Source organism: Nelumbo nucifera, chromosome 1, assembly GCF_055504915.1.
Source record: "Nelumbo nucifera cultivar China Antique chromosome 1, China Antique-T2T, whole genome shotgun sequence".
Taxonomy (NCBI): domain Eukaryota; kingdom Viridiplantae; phylum Streptophyta; class Magnoliopsida; order Proteales; family Nelumbonaceae; genus Nelumbo; species Nelumbo nucifera.
The window spans coordinates 181,355,282-181,376,646 of record NC_142649.1 but is presented as its reverse complement, the minus strand read 5'-3'; the positions used below and the strand labels follow the sequence as shown (position 1 = coordinate 181,376,646).

Sequence of the window (21,365 nt, the reverse complement as noted above, 5' to 3'; positions counted from 1 at the left end):
CCCTCTTTCTCGCTCATACTCAGCCTCTCACTCCCTTTGCCCTCAAGCCGCCCCCACCTTCTCTCTCGCCTGAGACTGCCAAGAAATCCGACAGACGATCGCTCCGGTAGATACACCGGAGGTACGCAATGTCTGTCCCTCTCATCCCATATACTCTTGAATCTCTTTCTCTGAGTTTTTTTTTTTTAACTTTTTTTTTGCAATGGAAAAAATGCAGAAGGGAACAATCGCGGCAGGTACAGGTGCAGTTTTCTCTCTCTTTATATTTCACAACTGAATTTTTTCAGTTGGGTAGTTGCCTAGTTTGCAATGAAAAAGCCCGTACCGTTTTTATCATATGCTTACAATATATAACTTCATATTCAGATTATCAACACAATGTATCTGCCGGCGTTTCTTGAAAAGACTAAGAACTATTCAGCTCACTTGCACTAAAAGTTAATACAGAGAACACCAACCAGAGTCTTGAAAATACTTGGAAGGTGAGAATAAACTTACTTTCTTAAATTTTCATTATAGATAATTCAAAGCTATTAGCATATCTTTTAATGTCAAGCTTCAAATTTAATAGTCGGGAACTCCAAGATTTCTCAAATCCAAACAAAAAAGGTGATTTGCACGCACAAAATCTCTTAAATGGATTTTCTACTTGAAGATTTCAAGGACTTACTAGAGGACCTTAAGAGTAGTAACTTGGGAAATGAGCCTTCTATGAGGTAATAAATATGTTGGTTTTAGATTGAAACAGGTATAATGGTCACAAGCATTCAACTGATGATTGGTTTATGGTCAACTGTCCAGCCCATGCAAAAGGTGATAAAACAGAAAAACCTCAAGCTGAAATATGTTCACCAAACCAGTATGGTGGTGTTGAGCCAATGCCAATTCATGCAGAAGTACAAAATAGTGGTGGCGGTTGTCAAGATGGAACATCTTCATGTATACTTGCAGAAATTTGTGTCCTAGGAAATTCTAGCCCATCTTCACCATCCAATTGTTTGGAAAGGTTTTGTCTTATCTCTTCAGTTCACTATCCATTTCTCCTGAGCCTTTCCGACCCTTTTTGGCAGTCCATTTTTAGGTCTTCGATTTGTCATTTGTACATAACATGCATTATACAACCTTGGTCTTTTTAAGAGTGTAATTAGACATCGGTAATGTGGGACATGAGAGAGTCCCCGGAGAAGCCCACTAGAGGGGTGTTGACCGGAGTGAGACGGTTCCTACTGATGTCGAGCTGTTCAAAGGTTTCTTCGAAGAGGATGTCAGCAGAGCTTCCTGTGTCCACTAAGATGCGCCGGACTTTGAAGTTTGCCACTTCAACGGTTATCACAAGGGTGTCGTCATGCAGGGTTTTGAACCCCCCCCCCCCCCCCCCCCCCCCCCCCCGAGGCCATCTTCGGTGAAGGTGATCGAATCTTCGACTTGGTGTAGGTGTGCATATGCCTTGTGAGCCAAGCTACTCTTCCCCCCAGAGGCCATTCCACGTGAGATTACCGCAATGACTCTTGCATGGGAAGCTCGGGCTGGAGGTCTGTCGGGCCGACGTGGTTCCTCCTTCGGCTTATGCTCTTTAATGTCCACGAACCCGTCGAGGTACTCACGCTTGACGAGGTCTTCGAGGTGGTGACGCAGATCGCGGCAATTCTCCGTCTCGTGGTGGTGGTCTCAATGGAAGTCGCAGTATTTGTCTCAACTTCTTTTGTTATTTTGTGACTTCATCTTCTCGAGCCATCTGACGAAGCTGCAGGCATGGATCTGCATTAGTATCTCAGACCGAGGTGTGTCTAGAGGAGTGAAGTTTTTGTATGTCAGAGGCGGGTTCATTGAGCTTCAATCAGATCATCGGTCCTGTCTCTTACTATCTCAGTCCGGCTTGTGCTCATCATGATTTCTCCTCTTTCGGTCGTGCTGCTCTTTCTCACTCATCTACAGTGCCTGGGTTTCCTCAACGTTCATGTATTTTTGTGCATGCTTCATGAGCGCCGTTAGGTTGGAAGGAGGGTTCTTCTACAAGGAAAAGCTGAATGCGAAAGATTGTAGGCCGCTCATGATGGCTGTCACCGCAATAGACTGGTCCAAAGCTTGGACTTGTAGGGCCTCGACGTTGAATCTCGCCAAGTACTCTCTTAGGGTTTCCCCCTTCCTCTGTTGCACCTGCATGAGACTAGCCAAAGTCTTCCAATGTCTTTGGCTGGCCATGAACTACGCCAAGAACTGGGTCTCTAGTTGTTCCCAAGAAAATATGGACCGCGGAGGAAGGGAAGCATACCATGTCTTGGTGACTCCATGGAGGGTGGCGACAAAAGCCTTACACATCAACCCCTCGGATGAGCCGTGCAGCATCATTACAGCCTTGAACCCTTTGACGTGGTCGTTGAGGTTTGAGGCTCTGCCGTACTTCTCGAACTGTGGAGGTCGCATACCAGTTGGTGGGAGTTCATCTACAATCTCTTGGACGAAGACCAGTTCCTTTGCTAACTGGTTGTGGTGTTCTACAGGCCGGGCCGTTGGAGGAGCCGTGCTTCTGTCCGCTTGGCTGCGTTCTAGTTCAGCCAGGTGCTCTTTTAGTTCTTTGATCTCGGAGTCTCTATTGGCTAGGGCCGCGCCTAAGAACCTTTCTCCCTTCGGTATTGCAGTAGGCCAGTCTCTGACTGAACCGGATTCGGTGATCGAGATCAAGTGTTGTGGTAAATGTTGACCAAGCCGTTCTTTCGTCAGAACCCAGGTGGAACGGTGCAATTTGTTGTGGTCGTCACGTGCGTGGGGCCGTACTGGAGAGTCTAGTCTTCTTGACAACTGTTGTCTTTCTTGGTCAGACCGAACCCTATGCCTTTTTGGGTGACGCTTTTTGGGGTCCTTGGAGCGAGGATCAACCGTAGTAAGCGCCTGTGTGAAAGGGGGAACGGTCTAGGGGGCCTGTGTTGGCTATCCCGGCGTTTCTATCATTGGAAGAATCTGGTCAACCTTCTACCGCATTGCCTGGAACTGTGTGGGGTCGACTGTGGCTTGCTGCTGGGGCTTCCAAGGTGGAGAACTGCGGTGGGAACGAGATCCCCAAAATGGGGATTGAGCTCCAGAGTGGTCGGATGCGTTTCTTGGCATGGTTCTTGATTGTGCGAAAAGAGATTTAGGAATGGATTTTCGTACGCTTCCCACAGATGACGCCAATCTGATGCTATTCGATCCAAGGTGTCTCGAATCAAGATCGCAGTCAGATAGTCCTACCAATTGGTGAAACCGAGGTGGAAGGACAAAACTGCACACCAAGATCTGAAATCAAAAAAAAGGATCAGAGTTCCGAGGAGTTGTTCCCTAGGTAGATACTTTGACGCTCAAGTCAGTGGTATGAAAGGTAGGTGGTCGAGCCGAGCAGTTGAGAATAATGCTGGTTCGAGGTGAAGAGACAAAGTAGTAGTATGAAGAGTTAAAAGTCCCTTACCCTGAGCGGAGGTTACCTATTTATAGCCGAAGATCCGTGTCCAACTCATATGAGGTTTCCGGGGTTGTCGAGATGAAGTTACGTGCTAAGGTCTTTGAGATAAGTCCGCATCCCTGGTGGAGTTGTCTTCCGTGTTTGTGCAGGACTCTCCTTGGTCGTGCTTATCCATCCTACGTGGTGTCGACCTGGCTAAAGGGATAAGGCGGCCACAGAGGCTGCCATGTGGCACCCGTAGCCAGCTCAACCATAACCCAAACACATTGTCTTAGAAAAAGCTGATACCTGTATCTGTTAGTGATTCTTCCCGTTTTGCGTTTTTTCATTGCAAAAAAAATAATGTTAAAAAAATTTAGAGGAACATATTCAAGAGTAGATGAGATAAGAGGGACGAAGAGTACGTACCTTTGGTTTATCTGTCGGAATGATCGTTCATCAGATTTCTCGGCAACCTCATGCGAGGGAAGAGGTGGGAAGAACTGAGTTTTAGAGGGCATGAGAATGAGAGATCGAGTATGAGCGGGAAAGAGGGAAGTGAAACTTGTTTTCATCCCGTTAGCTCCACACAAGAATGAAGTGCATACGTGTGGGAGGACACACGACCAATTCTAAGGCTGTGAGACTTTTGGAGCGCAAGTTGGTGAGGGGACAGATTTCCTGACTAACATGATTCAGAACTCAAAGGCAAGTTTAACTTTAAAAATTAAGCACGTACACCACTACACCGTTTGACGTCCGTAGCGAACAAGGTTTAGCTGAACTCTTTGGTTGTTTAGCAGGCTATGAAACCAATATACCTGTTCATGGGCCGGGCTTTTACTCTTTATTAACAAAAAAATGTTAGGCCCGAGCCCGAGCCCGGTCCGACCAACGGGCCTACAACTTGGGCCCGAGCCCGACCCTGATAAAAGCCCGAAGCCCGACCTAATAAAAGAATTTCGAATTTTTCCCTATTCAAATGAACATTATCTATTTTAATTCAAATGTTTTTTCCCCTATTTAAATGAACAATGGGCCTACAAGTGAATCAACAACCTTCTTAAATCAAAAAATTTATTCGAATGGACATCACATAAGGTTTTTACTTAGGTTTAACTATAGGTCAGGCCGGCTTGGGCTCGGGCCGGGCTATTTTGGCAAAGCTCGAGCCTGGCTCGAATTTTATGCGGGCTAGGCTTTTTGGCCCGAGGTTAAGCCCGCAGACCAAAAAGCCTGTTCAAGCCCGTCCGGGGGCCGGGCCGGGCCGGCCCGTCGGGCCACCCGACCCATGAACATGTCTAGAAACCAATGATAAGGTTCCACGCCAATAATATAAGGGTTTTTACTATTCAGTCCACCCTCAGAATTCTTATCTCCACCGTATAGTTGGGGTAGGTGCCAGCTCGCAATTGATGCCAATACACGTATTGATGTTTAGGGTGGAGGTGTTTGAAATTTTGTATTGTTGTAGATTTGCAATAGAATTCAAAATTCTGAGGTGGAGTGCAGTCTACTTATCCCATAATAAAAATACATGAGGCCCACACCTTTCATAGTGGGCCCATAAATTTATTACTGACGTGAAACCTCATCATTAGTTCACTGAACAAACAAAGCATTCAGCTAATCCAAATTCCTCTCGAGGGGTGTTTAGAGTGCTTACATCAAACTAGTAAACTATGGTTTTAGAAATTTCTAGACCAAATTAACCATTTTGGCATGGAAATCAACCATACCAAACCACTTTATTATGATTTGGTGCGGTTCCCAATGCAGCTTTATAATTTTTGGTCATTCTATTGGAGTTAATCCAATTAGAAGGCTAAAATAACAGTCCTCAAAAGTTAAAAGTTAAAACTTGTATGTTGCTATTATTTTATAAAATTAAAGAATTTATTATATATTTATAATCTTATACACTTTGTTTATATATATATATATATATATATATATGTTATAAAAATTATGGTTTACAGTTTATGATTTGGCTTGGTTTGATTTGTAAAATCTAATAAACTAAACTGAAACCATAAACCACAACAACTGGTCATTCTTCAAATTGTCAAACAATATTGTTTCTCTCTGTTTCGCATAGAAATGAATGTTAGCTCAGCTTTCAAAAATCCTTTTGCTGCAAAAAAACATTTATGTGGGTTTGATTTCTATTGATAAACAATAACAGTGGGTTTGGTTTAGATCGAAAACAAAATACGATAATAATAATAAGAAGAAGAACAGTGGGTTTGGTTTGGTTCCGCTTTGGTATACAGTACTGTACGATTGAGACTCGATCTGTTTGCTTTGGTTTCTCTTTGGTGTATAATACTGTACGTTTACAATACTATTTACAGAAAAAGATTGACTGCTGGGGGGAAGACGAAGATCAATGTCAGCCATGTATATATATGAAACATGCAGTGATTAATAGGGGGTGGATCATCAATGATCAAATCAAAATCAAACTGTTCTCACTCTCACTCTTATTCCTTCCCTTACTGCTTTGCTTGCCGGTAGTAGCAATTAAACTTGGTAGTAGTTCTAAGCATTAATATTCAAATATTTTACATGGTTTTGAGCCTATTTACCCTTGTATTTTAATATTATAATATTATAATTAACTGAATTATATACATATATAGATGTTAGAGGCTTCACGCCTATACCATTTGTTTTGATCCTGCAATTAAAGTTTTTTTATTTTATTTACGAAGAAAATTTTCATTGAAGGTTACTGTCCAAGATGATTTCTTTTCACTTTATATTGTAGCAAACAAGAACTAGAAACCTTCTTGTTTTAACTCCTCTCTAATAATACTGTTGTTATTTGTTTGGTGGAGTTGGATAAGAACCTTCACCGCTTGTGCTTGCTGTTATCTGTTTGCTTTGGGTTCTCTTTGGTGTTATCTATTTACTTAATTTTTATATTTTTTTAATGTTTTTATCAATGAAATAATATTTTTTAAATATTTAATATATATTTTATAATTTTATAATTATTTTACTATTATTTTATAAAAAAAAATTAATATTAATTCATTGATGATTAACTGTGTATATCATTCATAAAATGTACATGAGATACATAGAATAAAAAAAGTGTGGTCTGAATTGGTCTACACCATACTACAGAATGCCACTATGGGTGTGGACTGGTTTAGCCCACATAGTTTGTCCACAGTTCAGAACAGCTGTGGATTGTGGTGTGGTGTACATTGGTCCCTACCACAGGGTGTGGTGTGGACCAGTCCACACCCACCAATTTTTCATTCACACTACAGAACACCCCCTTAAAAAATGTAAAACCGAATCAAACAATTTTTAAGTATAAATCAAACCAAACTGCAAATTCAATTTGGTTTTGCAGATTGAATCATACAATGAATACTCCTTGTAGTGACACATAATCGAGTGAGTTAAGAATGACAATGGGGTGGGGATCATATTCTTGTTTCCAACCCCAATCTTGAAACAAATCCTCAACCACAATCCCCAATGGGTACGAGTTTTCTATCAGAAAACCAAATCCCTAAAATTTTTAAACTAAACTTATTTATAAAAATAAATTTATTTAAAAATTAGGAAGATTTTTAAAATATACAAATATTTTAAATATATTTTGATATAAATAATATCACAAATAATATAAATAATATTATATATGTATATATTTAATATATAATCAGGGTTAGGGCGAGACAAGGAATTTACTCCCTATCCCCGTCTCCCTCTCTATCGATCCTCACCTTGCCCCCATCCCGATCAAAACAATCTCCACCCATGATCTAATGGAGTCGGGGAAGCCAAGTATCCAACGGGGACAGAGAAAATTAACGTCACTAACCAAGTACCCAACATTCTAGATTTCATATGCAATGTTAAGGCTATATTTGGTTTATCAAAAGCAACGGTATTTCTAGTTTCCTAAACACAAACACAACTCAACACACATTTTGAAAGCATGAGAATCAAGTTGCACATAGGGGTGGCAATTTGTGTTATTGTGTCGTTTTTGCATCGCATGGGGGAATGAGTATTTTAATATATGGGTCGATCCGTGTAACCCAAATTAATACGATTAACCTATTTAATCCTTTACTAAATGACATGTATAACTCGAATTAACATGACATCAACACGATTAATTTGTTTAAATTAACCAATAAATGGATACACATTTGTTTCTTAAACAAATTCATAAAAACCATTAAATGTCATACCTATCTACTATAATATGCGTATATAATCTAATACTTGAAACTACGGGTCATAAACAAATCATTTTCAAGTTAAATGGGTCAAGCTGAAATTGACACATTTATTAATCCTGTTAAACTAAAAATTAAGGTAAACTCAACCCCCCCCCCCCCCCCCCCCAACTCCGTGTTTGTGTTTGAGTTGTATTCACATGTTAGTGTCAAATATTGCTAGCCCTAATTACACATTGGAAACATCTCCCTATAAATTTAAAATATATATATAGGAGATATTCACAATGTACAGCTGGATGTTGAGGTTTTGCTTGTAGGAATTCCAAGTTCCTTTAAAAAGATAAGAAAAAAAGAAAGTTGAGAAAAGTTTTTAAGAAATTTCACAACATTACTTTAGAAAACTCACACAAATATCTAATTATCTCTTATTTTCCATAAAACCAAATATAGCCTGAAATTGTAAGGTTATAATTTAAATTTTATAAAGGACAATGATGGTACATGTAATATCTACCATTTTTTTCCGCTTTTAGGGTCTAATATGTCTAAATAACAATGACTAGCCCAGAAGGTGCCACGTGGCTTACATCAAGGGCAAAATGGAGATTTTACCAATGTACCAACCAAGGCGTGCAAGGTCTGTAATGGCCATGCATTAATGGTGGAGCCAACAACCAAGGAAATGGGAGAGTTATGGCAATCATCTCAGCAATGGACATGTGCCAATTACTCCCTCGACCGAAGCTCCTCTATAAATAAACACCCATCCTTTTGTATGACACACCAACACACCTCATACATTCTATCTTGCTCTTTCTATGAGCTCATGATCTCTCTCACACACACGCACACGTATATACACACCGTGCTGCATAGCCTGAGTGTTGAAGACTCCACCTAGGGAAAGAGTTTTGATGAGGATCAAAATTGACTATAAGGGCAAGGATGAAAAGTTGCTAAAGCCAGGTGTCACCTCAACTATTAAGAGAGACTTGCAACCATAAGAGATGTCAGAGGTACTGGGTGATCTCAGGGGCGTGAATTCCGACGGTTAAGTCAATAATCACCAAGGGAAAACAAAGTGAGCTGGAGAGCTTGTGAGGAGAGCTGGAGAGCTCGTGAGGAGAACTGGAGAGTTATATGCAATGAGCTAAAAGAGCTCGTAGGGGGAGCTGGTGAGCTCGACGTGATGAACTGAAGAGCTCGTAGGGTGAGCTGGAGAGCTTCATGTGATGAGCTGAAGAACTCATAGGGGGAGCTTGAGAGCTCCATGTGCTAGGTGTCTGGCGTGCCTTGTTCATAGTAGCGTACTACCATGTTCAGTTGTATCCAAATGAATGGAATACTCACCTATTTATAGGAGAGGGGCTTCATCCAAGAATCGACACGTCTCTCACAAATGGTCGGAGCTCAATCCACTTGTCGAGCCCTTTGTTGACATGTTGTGTGCATGTGGTAGGGAGTGGGCATGCATGGAGTGTGCTGGCATTGATGTTCTAATCAGCTCAACCACGTGTTGCTTGTGCATGTTATGAGTTGGTGTCAGATTAGCTCGTCAAGACCAGGTCAGCTTGTAGCTCGTCACGACTAGATCAGCTCGTAGCTCATCACAACCAGCTCAGCTCGTAGCTCGTTAGGACCAAGTCAGCTTGTCAATTGACAACTTTGCTCCCAACTTGCTGCCACTTGGCGGTTTCTAACTAGCGGTCGGTTTTGGCTATATCAAATTTCGAAGACTTCAACGTATTTTATGGTTGCAAGTTATTAGTATCTACGAGTCTTTCTAATTATTCCCTTGTTGAAAATTCCAGAAGTAGCAATTGACACCATCTTTGAATTCATGATGAACAAAACAAGGGACACCAAACACCAAGATAATCACAAAGGTTGCAAAATGCCTTTGCTCCTCTGAGCAACCACTCCAGCAAACCATAATGATGCATGAGTAGTTCAACTAGCTCATGAAGATGGTCCAAGACCTTGCCCCCCCAGGTCCAAGGTGTGAGGCAGCCAGTCAACAATCAACTTGTTAATAGCCAACTTGCCAACATCTAATAGGTTTGTTGGAGAAATTGAGCTCGTTGTTATTTGATGAAGTTAATCTCCTCCTTGGAGTGAAACAACAAAGTAGATCACTCCATAATCAATTCCGAACCTTTCTCAAGGATTCTAATAAGAAACACCAAAGTAGCACACTAATGGAAGAATGGGTGAGCTAGATGAGAGACATGGTTGACGAGGCTGAGGATGTTATAGACTTGCTCCTCCTAGCTAGAAGAAAAGCAATGACGTTATAAGAACATCTACCTCAGGTATATCAGCTATCCCTTAGAGTGTATTGTCATTCTCCGCAAGCTAGGAAGAAGGATGAAAGAGATCAACAGAAAGTTGGGCATATTATATGCCAACAAACCACTTTTGGAGATACAGATTATTGAGGTAGGAGAAAGTTCAGGTCATTCCAGTGATGCCCTACAGTGGAAATAAAAAGATCTCAATGTTGAAGAAGTTGTTGTGGTAGGCTTTCACAAGGATGAAGAGGAAGTAACTCGATTGCTAACAGGTGATGGCAAGCATTTCATTCCTTGGCCAATGAGATGGGAGTAGGTCGATTGAATGCCTTTAGCGACTCTCTATTCGTTGTAAACTAAAATTGATGGGGAGTACAAAACTTGAGAGTTGACCATGGCGAAGTATCTTTAGAAGGTCTGCGAGCTAATCTTTTACTTCAACCACTTCACATTTGCACCGAATCCCCATGGTGGAAAATTGCTTGAGTCAATGCCCTATCTTGACTTGTGAGTTCAAAAAACTTTGACCTCGAAAAATTGATGTACGTGTGAAGGAGTAGGTGTGACTAAGCATTGAAGAAGCCCCCATTGACAAGGTCTTCTGGATTTAAACAAGATATAACTAGATGGTCTCGATCCTACTTCTTACGCCATTACAAACTTATAATCAATCAATTGGTATCATAAAAGTGATAACCAATCAAGTGGTATTCATCAAAATCCACGGCGTTGGTGGAAGTTCTTTTGGCATCATGCCATATAAGAAAAACATAAACTCTAAAAAACCTTGATAGGAAATTTGGGTATTTAAAAATTTTATAAGGTATTACATGATTCACATGAAAATATTTCAAGCCCATCTTACTAATAAAAGGTTGATGGAGGTGGTTATTTGAGTAACATATGAAAGCTTTAATGGTATTTAGGGATGACAATTTTGTGCAAATGTATCACTGCCCTTTCTTTATTTTTTTAATAGAAAGGTAAAAGGTTCAGAGAACTTAACATAATATCATTGCCTTTTTTGTGTTAATTATTTTGTTTATACCATGAGGTTTGAGAAAACCACTTGTAAGGTTATATATATTATAAAGTTTCAAAAACTATTTATAGAGTTACATATACCTTGTTGACCTTTCAAATAGTAAGGATATCTTTGGTTTGTAGTCAAATTAGGAATTGAAATCCGTTTGAATCGGAATCAAAATGGTCTATTCCCCCAACATACTTGGTTTAGACAGAAATTAAAATCGACTAAAATGAGATTCTCATTCCTAAGTGAGGGGAGGGATGGGGGAATTCTATTACACTATGAATGGGAATTGAATTTTGATTCCACCCAACCAAGTGGTTGGATTTGGGATGAGCTATTCTTATTCTGATTCCAAACCCCTATTCTTGCAAACCAAACAAACTCTAAGTCTAATGGATAAAACATAAAGTTGTTTGGGAAGAGTACAAATATAAATATATACATTGCAAAATATTGTATTTTACATTCTTAAACTTGTTCTATATTTGCATTGTATATATTTTTATTTATACTCTCCCAAACTGAGCTTAAAGAGTACAAATACAAATATAAACAAAATAATAGAAAATACAAGGTTTTACACTTTACAAATTTATAATTATACTTGAAGAATCAATTTTTAGTTAAGTATCGATATTTTGGGCTAAGTACCTCTACATTTGGTCTGCTTCCAAGTGGCCGATGATTTAGGCCAAAGTGGAGAACTTTGGCTGCCTATCTGCCTGTGAGGTGCCGAGCTGCCTGTGAGGCGCTGGGCTGACCAGGTGCAAGGCTACCTATGAGGTGTCGAGCTGCCTGTGAGGTGCTGGGCTGACCAGGTGCCGAGCTACCTGGTCGCGAGCTGAATTGATGAGCTTCGTTGCTCTTTAGAGACTACAAGGAACCAAATGTCAGAGGACCCAGGGTGGATAACCCGGTGAGGTTGCTCCGATGCTTAAGTCAGTACTCTCATAGTAGACTGTGAGCTAAAAATCACAAAGTCTGAGAGCTAGAACTTGCTTACTTGCTTGCTTGCTTACTTGCCTCTTGTCATTGGGGTTGGTGCCTTTATATAGGCCTTGCTCATATACCGCCCCCAAGATCTCCGGGAGGTCGTGTCTAACTGGTCCGAGATTCCTGGAGGTAATCGCCATGCACACTGACCACCCTCCAAATCATTCGGCATGTGGGCCAACTTCCAAGGATCGTGGGAGTGTTTGGATATGTATGTCGAATTTGTCGGTGAGCACGTCTTGCAAGTTGCCAGGTCGGCACATGTGCCAAGTTGCCAGGTCGCGCCTGTGACAGGCTGCCAGGCCGCGCCAGGGCCAGGCCGTCGGGACGCGCCTGGGCCGCCAGGTGGGACACCATCAACTTGGCTAAGGCAAGTTGTTGCCAAAGTGGTTCCGGGTGTCACCTAGTTGTTTTGAGGTGCCATGTGTCGCAACATCATTGGAGGGCCAAATCCGCCCTCATCATTTGCCCCCCCCCACTCCCGAGCCGAAAGTAACTCGGCGAAGGGAGTAGATTTCTCCTTTTGGCTCGAAATGAATAATTCGATGAGCTCGTAAGCGTTGATTCAATTCCTTAGGTTCTGGGAGCGACTCATAGTCCACTCTCCTTGATCTTGCCCATGCCGAAGAGGCAACTGGGTCTTATGTAGTATTTTAGCCCTTAGGCTCTGGGAGCGACTCGTAGTCCACTCTCATTGATCTTTGATTTTGCCCATGTCGAAGAGGCGATTGGGACTTGTTTGTCCATGCCGAGGAGGCGATTGGGACTTGTATGCCCATGCCGAGGAGGCGACTAGGACTTATCGTAGTGCAAAGGTCTTTTATCAGTTCGTCAGTTCGCGCCAGGGCCAGGCCGCTAGGTTGTCAGTGCCAGGCTGCCAACTCGCACCTGTGCTAGGCCGCGCTTGGGCGACGGCTGCGCTGCATCAGCCTCGTTAGTGACATCGATTACCCACTCCTACAAGAAGCTACTAGGAGCTCGACCTACGGGGGCAGCACTACTGACTTTAGGCCACCAGCTCGCACGGGAGCCTTAGAAGTCTCGACCGGCAGGGCGTCCATGCAGTCTGTTGGCCGCCTACTCCCGCGGAAGCCACGAAGAGCTCATCTTTGTAAAGGGTACCTCGCGAAGAGGACTGATGAGGCTTTACCCAAGTTGAAATAAAGTTGGTAGAGATGCTTAGTCTGTTGGCCATCAACTTCCTGCATAGTCTTTGAGTTCATAAAAAATGGAAACTAGAAAGTGAGAGCTTTTAGTAGAACTTAGCTTTCTGGAAGAAGAGGACTTAGCCTTTCGGAGGATGAGAACTTAGCTTTTTGTAGCGTTTTCCACAGATGACGCCAATTGAAGAATCAATTTTTGGTTAAGTATCGATTTTTTGGGCTAAGTACCTCTACATTTGGTCTGCTTCCAAGTGGCCGATGATTCAGGCCAAAGTGGAGAACTTTGGCTGCCGAGCTGCCTAGGTGCCGAATTGCTTGTGAGGTGCCGAGCTGCCTGTGAGGTGCCGAACTGCCTGTGAGGTGCCGAGCTGCCTGTGAGGTGGTGGGCTGACCAGGTGGCGAGCTGCCTGTGAGGCGTCGGGCTGACCAGGTGCAGGGCTGCCTATGAGGTGCCGAGCTGCCTGCGAGGTGCTGGGCTGACCAGGTGTCAAGCTACCTGGTGGCGAGCTGAATTGATGAGCTTTGTTGCTCTTTAGAGACTTGCAAGGAACCAAATGTCAGAGGACCCGGGGTGGCTAACCCGACAAGGTCGCTCCGATGCTTAAGTCAGTATTCTCATAGTAGACTGCGAGCTAAAAATCACAAAGTTTGAGAGCTAGAACTTGCTTACTTACTTGCTTGCTCACTTGCCTCTTGTCATTGGGGTTGTTGCCTTTATATAGGCCTTGCTCATGTACTGCCCCCGAGATCTCCGGGAGGTTGTGTCTAATTGGTCCGAGATTCCTGGAGGTAATCTCCAGGCACACTGACCACCCTCTAGATCGTTCGGTACGTGGGCCAACTTCCAATGATCGCGGGAATGTTTGGATATGTATGCCGAATTCGTCGGCGAGCACGTCTTGCAAGTCGCCAGGTCGGTGCATATGCCAGGTCTCTAGGTTGCGCCTGTGTCAGGCTACCAGGCCGCTGGGTTGCGCCTGTGCCAGGCCGCCAGGTGAGACACCATCAACTTGGCTAAGACAAGTTGTTGCTAAAGTGGTTCCGGGTGTCACCTAGTTGTTCTAAGGTGACATGTGTCACAACATCATTAGAGGGCCAAATCCGCCCTCATCAATACTCCTTTCAAACTGAGCCTAAAGGACAAAAGCGTTGTTAATTGTTTATTAAAATCTCAAGACATTTTAGCCCAAAAATAAGAACACACGTGAATATCTATTTCTCTTCTGCTTAATTCCGATTTGTCTCTTGGTGAGAATAATGTAAACCAATATTTTATAGGTGAATGAAAATTGGCTTCAGGCCTTTCCAACTAAAAAAAAGGCAACAAAGAATTAGATGACTCATGAGAATCATTAGTGATAATGATTACCAAAAAAATTAATGATAATTATAAACCACTAAACATTTCAGGCCAGGTCATATGGAATCCGTGTTCTGTGAACCCGTGGGTTCACGGAATGTGTGAATCCACCAATCAGAAAATGACACGTCGATGGGGCAAGGAGATTGAAACATTGACAGGACTTTGGCCGCAAAAGGACAAAAAACCCAAATTCTGCGGCCCCTCATTTCTTAGTCCCTCCCATTCTTTTGAGATTCTCCTCCACCAAACCCTAGCCCAACAGCAACCATCGGCATCCTCACTCTACATCGCATGGTCTCTTCTTCTTCTTTTGCTACTGCTGCTGTTGTTGCTGCCCCAAACATGTTTTCCAGAATGAGGTCCCCTGCTGGAACCTTCTTAGTTATATCGCGTTTGAACTGCTAGCACAAACTTTTGGAGTTAAGCTGGACAGATTCTGTAATGCCCCAAAGCAGGTAGATTGGCTTAGTTATATCGCGTTTGAACTGCTTCAAGCTTCTCTGAACTAAACATTTTGACCAGGTGTTCAATTGCTCCTTTTCCAAGGGAAGCTCTGCTCTGGCCTGTAAGCTCCATTCTTGAAAGTACTGTTGCCATGAGAATTTTCCTCATGTGAGAACCTACACAAGGATTTATAGAGAGCTTATTCATATAGATAAATAAATAGGAATCTTGCACAAAGCAACATAAGCTAGGTCCAAAATTTAATAATTTGGGGAGATTAATAAACTTACAAAGGAACTAAACTGCATAACTGTGATCTTATATAGTTGATGATGAGGGTGGATTTGGCCCTCCAATGACAATGTGACACCTGGCACCTCGTGACAACTAGGTGCAGCCTCATGACAACTAAGTGCTAAACTTCTAGGCAGCTCGCTACAGGTAGCTCGCCACTTACAGGCAGCTCGCCGCATGAAAACCCCGAGGAGCTCACCACCGTACCCCACATTTTACGGGATTGTGACTTGTAACGGCTATATTAGTTCACCCACTTCCCGAGTCAGGCGGAAATGGGCAACCTTATCGGCTGGTGGCTTTATCCCCACCTAACACGAAAATAGGTCCCATCACAGCGGGAATCCAGGAATTGCTCCACCAAACCCACGAGGACTCCAGTATATAAAGACCTCACCCCCCAGGGGCGAAGGTATGCAAAAAGAAGAGAGAAAAATTATGTGTAATTTCTTCTACTCCCAGCTCTTCCATTCTCAAAATATCATTTTCAACTCACTATTAAGTGCTGACTTAGCCATCGAAGTGGCCTCGCCGGGTAAACACCCCCGGGTTCTTTGATTCAGTTCTCGCAGGTCCCTCAACTCCCACCGCCTACAAAGATGAGTAGATCATCGCCTGCAGGGAGGATGGGTTCACCAGTTCCCGCCATCTACAAAGATGAGCAGTTCATCTCCTACAGGGAGCAACCGGGTTGCACTGCACTAGGGAGCTCCACTTCAGCTCCTGAGTCATCGGTCACTTGGGAGCAGATGGGATGACAAAGTACTTAGCCAAAAAATAAAAAGATACGTAACCGGAAACGGTTACATCAATTAACATGACTAAAATAAAAGTTGTGTACAAGCATTTATGTCAAGATACATTATAAGGAAGAGGCAAAGTCAAATTTTGATCATAAAATGTTAGAGGTCTTTTAGAAGAAGCCTTAGAAAAGGCAAACTGTGAAAATTTTCAACCAGGAGGAGCTAGCTAGTTGTCTCAAGTAAATAATCACTTGAGCTCATATATATATATATATATATATATATATATATATATATATATATATATATATATATATTTTGGTTTTTTACTTGAAATCCTAAGTTTAGTATCCAATCACATTATCATTAAGTTAAACTATTGGCATGTGCTAGCAATTTGAACGCAATATAACTGGAAGGTTCCAAGCGGGGACCTCATTCTGTAAAACATGTTTGAAGAAGAAGAAGAGACCGCCGGTGTGGAGTGAGGACACTGGTGGATGCTGCTGGGCTAGGGTTTGGTGGAGGAGAATCTCAAAAGATGGGAAGGTGTGAGAAATGAGAAGTGCAGAACTCGGGCTTTTTGTCCTTTTGCGACTGGTTCAATCAGACACCTTCGCTTAACAGCCAAAGTCCCGTTAATATTTGAATCTCCCCGCCCCGTCGATGTGTCATTTTCTAGTTGGTGGATTCACTCATTCCGTGAACCCATGGGTTCATAGAATGTGATCTCGATCATATGTCGTCCATTTTTTGAAATTATATGATAGGCTATACAACGGGGTGGCCCATCCCAACCTAAGTAAAGGCCGAATTTGATTTCAAGTCTCCACTACGAGCTTATGACTAACAGGAGACCAACCATGCATCTGGTTGGGACCTTACTATTATCTTTCATCTTTCAATCATAAACTAAAAATTTGTGAAGTGGGATACATAAAGATTTTCCCGATCGATCATTCCTGCACCACTTTGCAATGACATGATTTTAGCTACACATGGCCCTAGCCCAACTACGACGTCACTTCATATAAATTCAGATGCGGCCATGACTTTGATTTCGGGTGTTGAGCACTAAAACCGTAAACCATAAAACGTCGTGGCAAAAGACAAAAGTGTAGTGGGTAAATTTCTTAAACTACCCTCAAATTTTAGGAAATTTATTAATTATGCCCGTATTATTTATGTATTGTCTTAAAGTATTCTCAAGTTTTTTAATAATTGTTTAAAACATTTTTTACTGTTAATTTTTCATCACACTCCATGTCATGTAACATTATGTGATTGATATGTATTTTAAAATTTTCTAAAATACCCATTTATAGTTTCACTCCACTTCGACAATCTCCTTCTTCATCTCCGATTCTGATTCCAACTCTGTCTCCAACTTGTCTCTAATTCTGATTCCAATTCTAATTATGTCTTCATCTACGTCTCTAGCTCCAACTCTGTCTTTGTCATCGTTTCCGACTCCAATTCCGGCTTCGACTCTGCAATTTCTATAGGAACCCCCCCATATCCGAACTCTCCAATTCGAGTATGGGGGGTTACTTTGACAGGGTCGAGGTCGAGGATGGGGAACGCAATCCCCGCTCCGGGCCCGATTAATATATATATATATAATATAATATTATATATTATTTATATAATATTATAATGTTATATATTATATTATTATTCATTTTTTTAAAGGATTAAAACTTAAAAAACATTCGACGTAGGACACTTCGAGTCTTCAACAGATAGAAGTGGAGAACTTTGAAGTGTGAACCCCAGTCTTCTTCCTTCATCTTCGTCGCCGATCACCGTCATTGTTGCCACTCGCCCATCGGACATCAGACGTCGTCGACTACCAGTCTACCACTTGATGAGGAGGTGGAGGAGAAGTAAAAGGAGAGAAGATTTGAAATTCTGAATGAGTTTCACGGTAGATAATCTGAAAGGATTTGTCTTGGCTCTTCTCTCAAGTGGGTTTATAGGGGCAAGCTAGTTTTATAATTAAAAGGAAAGGTCTTAGACGTGCTGCAACTGCTTCTGGAGTTCAAGCGGGTGGGTTCATTTGATTTTTATCGACAAATGGTAGTGCTTTGGTGAGTTATTGATTTTCTGACATGGGTTTCTGTTGATTCTTTATTTTTTTCCTATTTTCCTTTTTTCTGGTGTAGGAGTTGGTAGCTATTCGTATCTTTTGGAGCCTCTGTGGTGGCCATTCCTATCTTTTGGAACCTTTGTTGATTCTTTGCATTTGCTCCAACTGTTTTAAGACTAGGAGTCTAGATTTTGCAGTGACCCTTGGGAATTCGGGTCTCCGACAGGGAATTCATCCCCGTCAGGGTCGGGGACCATTCCTATCTTTTGGAACCTTTGTTGATTCTTTGCATTTGCTCCAACTGTTTTAAGATTAGGAGTCTAGATTTTGCAGTGACCCTTGGGAATTTGGGTCTCCGATAGGGAATTCATCCCCGTCAGGGTCGGGGATGGAGGAGGATTCCTTTCCCTAACGGGGAAGGGGGGTGATTTGGGGGTCAAGGTCGGGATAAGAAATGTAATCCCCACTTCGAACCCGCTCCCTTGCCATTCCTATGTGGCATCAACAACAAAAGAACAAACAATCTTTTGTCACCATTAATTTGAAGAGGTGAAGGCACAAGCAATGTTCAAATTATCATTACGTATTAACCCATATTGGCCGATACGTATCGTATCGGGGCCTTCCCGATATGCCCCTACAAGGGATGTATCAGGCCATGATTCAGAAGATACACGGGACTTAAATCGACTCTTCTGAACTAATTTTGAAAAAGAATAAATAAAACATAAAAAAACACCGATACAAATCAATACACCCAACCTCTAACAATATTTAAAACCTTGGGTACAATTGTTGGGAAAAGCTGGATAGGGTTGTTGATTTTCGGAGTTGGGATTTCACTTACAGAAAACCTTTGCAAGTTTCACTCCATTCTCCATCTCCGGTTCCTTCTATCAACAACACCGCCCACAAGTCCCACTTCACTATCTACAATAATTGCATGTGAAGCACTTCAAATGACCTCTCTCTCTCTCTCCAATTCACGACACTTTTTTCTATTTATTATTCTTCAAAATCCGACCTCCTACACCTCTCCTTCATAAAAAGATAACATGAAAATACCCTCCCACCACCACGGACACTTCTAATCGCTTTGCTAGCTTGCAAGGGAGCGAATTCAATACTTGCAAGGGTGATGTAGAAATGAACCCCACCATTATCCAAGAGAACGTCCATGTCGTTACTCCGAATCGATGGTAGATGCCACATGTCGTTTCCAAAATTCAGATTGAGCATCGGGTAGTGTTAGAAATAATAAGGGTGCTTTAAGACAATACTGAAATAATAGAGGTATAATTAACCAATTTTCTAAACCATAAGAGTATTTTAAAAAAAATTACTCAATTTGTAAACCATAAGGCAAATTTCTTAAACTATTCCTAAGATTTAAAAAATTGATTAATTATACCTTCACTGTTTGAGTATTATCTTAAAGAATCTCTACTACTTCTAACAATTGATTGAATCTTGTCTGTTAATTAAAGAATTAAAAAGATTATTTTACCCATCATTCTTCTTTAAAATTTTAAAATGAGGGCCTGTCAAAAAACACTACCCAACGCTCAATCTATATCTCAGGAACGACAGGTGGCACCAATGATCAGGAGCCTCGAACCCAACTTGACGAGTGGTTCATCTTTTCCAATCGACGAAGAGCCTCAAACCCAACTTGATTTCTTTTCGTTTCTCTTCTTCCTCTCCCTCTCCTTCTTCCCATTCTTATTCTTATTCTTATTCTTCTCCCCCCCTCGACCTCACCTCCCCTGTTTCATTGTAATACCACATCGTTGCCGCTGCAAATCTCCACCGCCCGAACCACCTCTATAAATGCCCGAACCACCACCACGAGTGCCCGAATCTCCACCTCCATTGGAACCGCCACTGAAACCACCGCTCTCTCTGATAGGAGGGGGTGAGACGTTGTCGCTGAAACTATTCAAAGTTATAAAATACTGACAAGTATGTTAATGGAAGACAGAGATGATAAGCTTAGTATGATACAATCATACAATTGTTATTCTAAAAAACTCTTCAACTTAATCAAATTGGTCGCTCCTTCCTCCCTGTTAACTTTACCGATACCTAACTGCTGCCGCTGCAACTACCTCTAACCCTCCCATCTACAGCCGTTGCCGCTTCAAGAATTTGCGAAGTGCCTCTCATAGAGTGAAGTGGGACTTGTGGGTGGTGACGATAGTGTTGATCTTGTTTATAGGAGGAATCGGAGACGGAGAATGGAGTGAGACTTGCTAAGGTGTGTGGAAGGTTTAAAATATCGATACACCTGATATGACGGTATGGGTGTATCTGACGAAGTGCCTCTTAGTATTTTTTTTTTCACAACTGGTTCAGAGAAATCGATTTAGGTTTCTTTCACACCCTGAATCGGTCAGATTCCCGATACATCCACTGTAGGGGTGTATCAGATGGATCTCGAAACGATATATATTGGCCGATATAGGTCGATACATATCGATACTTTGAACTTTGAGTATATGATTTTACAAAGAATGGGAGCATGAAGAACACTGATAATAGTGAAAATGGATTATTTGTTCTTTAGTCATTGATGCTAGGAAGCTTGTGTGATGTTACTGGTAAAATCTTTTAAAGAGGGGCTCTTATAGAAATTGCCGAGTCGAAGTTGGAATCGGAGTTAGAGACGAAGATGAAATTGGAGCGGGAGACTTAGAAGATGATGGAATAGGAATCAAAATAAGAGTTGTAGTGAGAGACGTAGACGAAGATGAAATCAGAATCGGAATCAGTTGGAGCTGGAGACGTATACAAAGTCATAATCGAAATGGGAATTGAAATCAAAGACAAAGTTGGAGTCAGAGCCGGAGGCATAGATGAAAACCGAATCAAAATCAGAATCAGAGACAAAGTCGGAGTCAAAACCGAAGATGTACACGACGACAGAATCAAAATCAGAATCAAGATAAAATCGGAAACAGAATCAAAATCAAAGAGAAACGGAAACTGACGGAGTGGGATAGAACCATAAAAAGGTATTTTAAGAATTTTAAAATATATATCTGTGACGTAATATCACGTGTGACGGAGTACGACGAGAAATTAATACAGAGGTTTTAGACAATTATTTAAAAACTTGAAGTTACTTTAAAACAATTAAACAGTAGAGGTATAAATAATAAATTTTCTAAAACTTATGGATAGCTTAAGAAATTTTCTCTTCTTTATTTCATCTTATTAATGAGCCGACCTTATCGTTTATCGCAATTTATCGTAGGGATACACTCTTGCTTACGTGGAGTAAAGATAACCAGTAGACGGAACTGATCGATGATCCATCAACTGAA

The 21,365-nt window shown here is 41.7% G+C and overlaps 1 long non-coding RNA gene across 1 annotated transcript; it reads left to right on the top strand.

Annotated features, from left to right (window-relative positions):
• Nucleotides 1–15: 15 nt before the first annotated feature.
• Nucleotides 16–936, top strand: LOC104600260 (uncharacterized). Its single transcript, XR_735646.3, has 3 exons — nt 16–121; nt 218–242; nt 367–936. It is a non-coding gene; the product is annotated as an uncharacterized LOC104600260 (long non-coding RNA).
• Nucleotides 937–21,365: the final 20,429 nt, after the last annotated feature.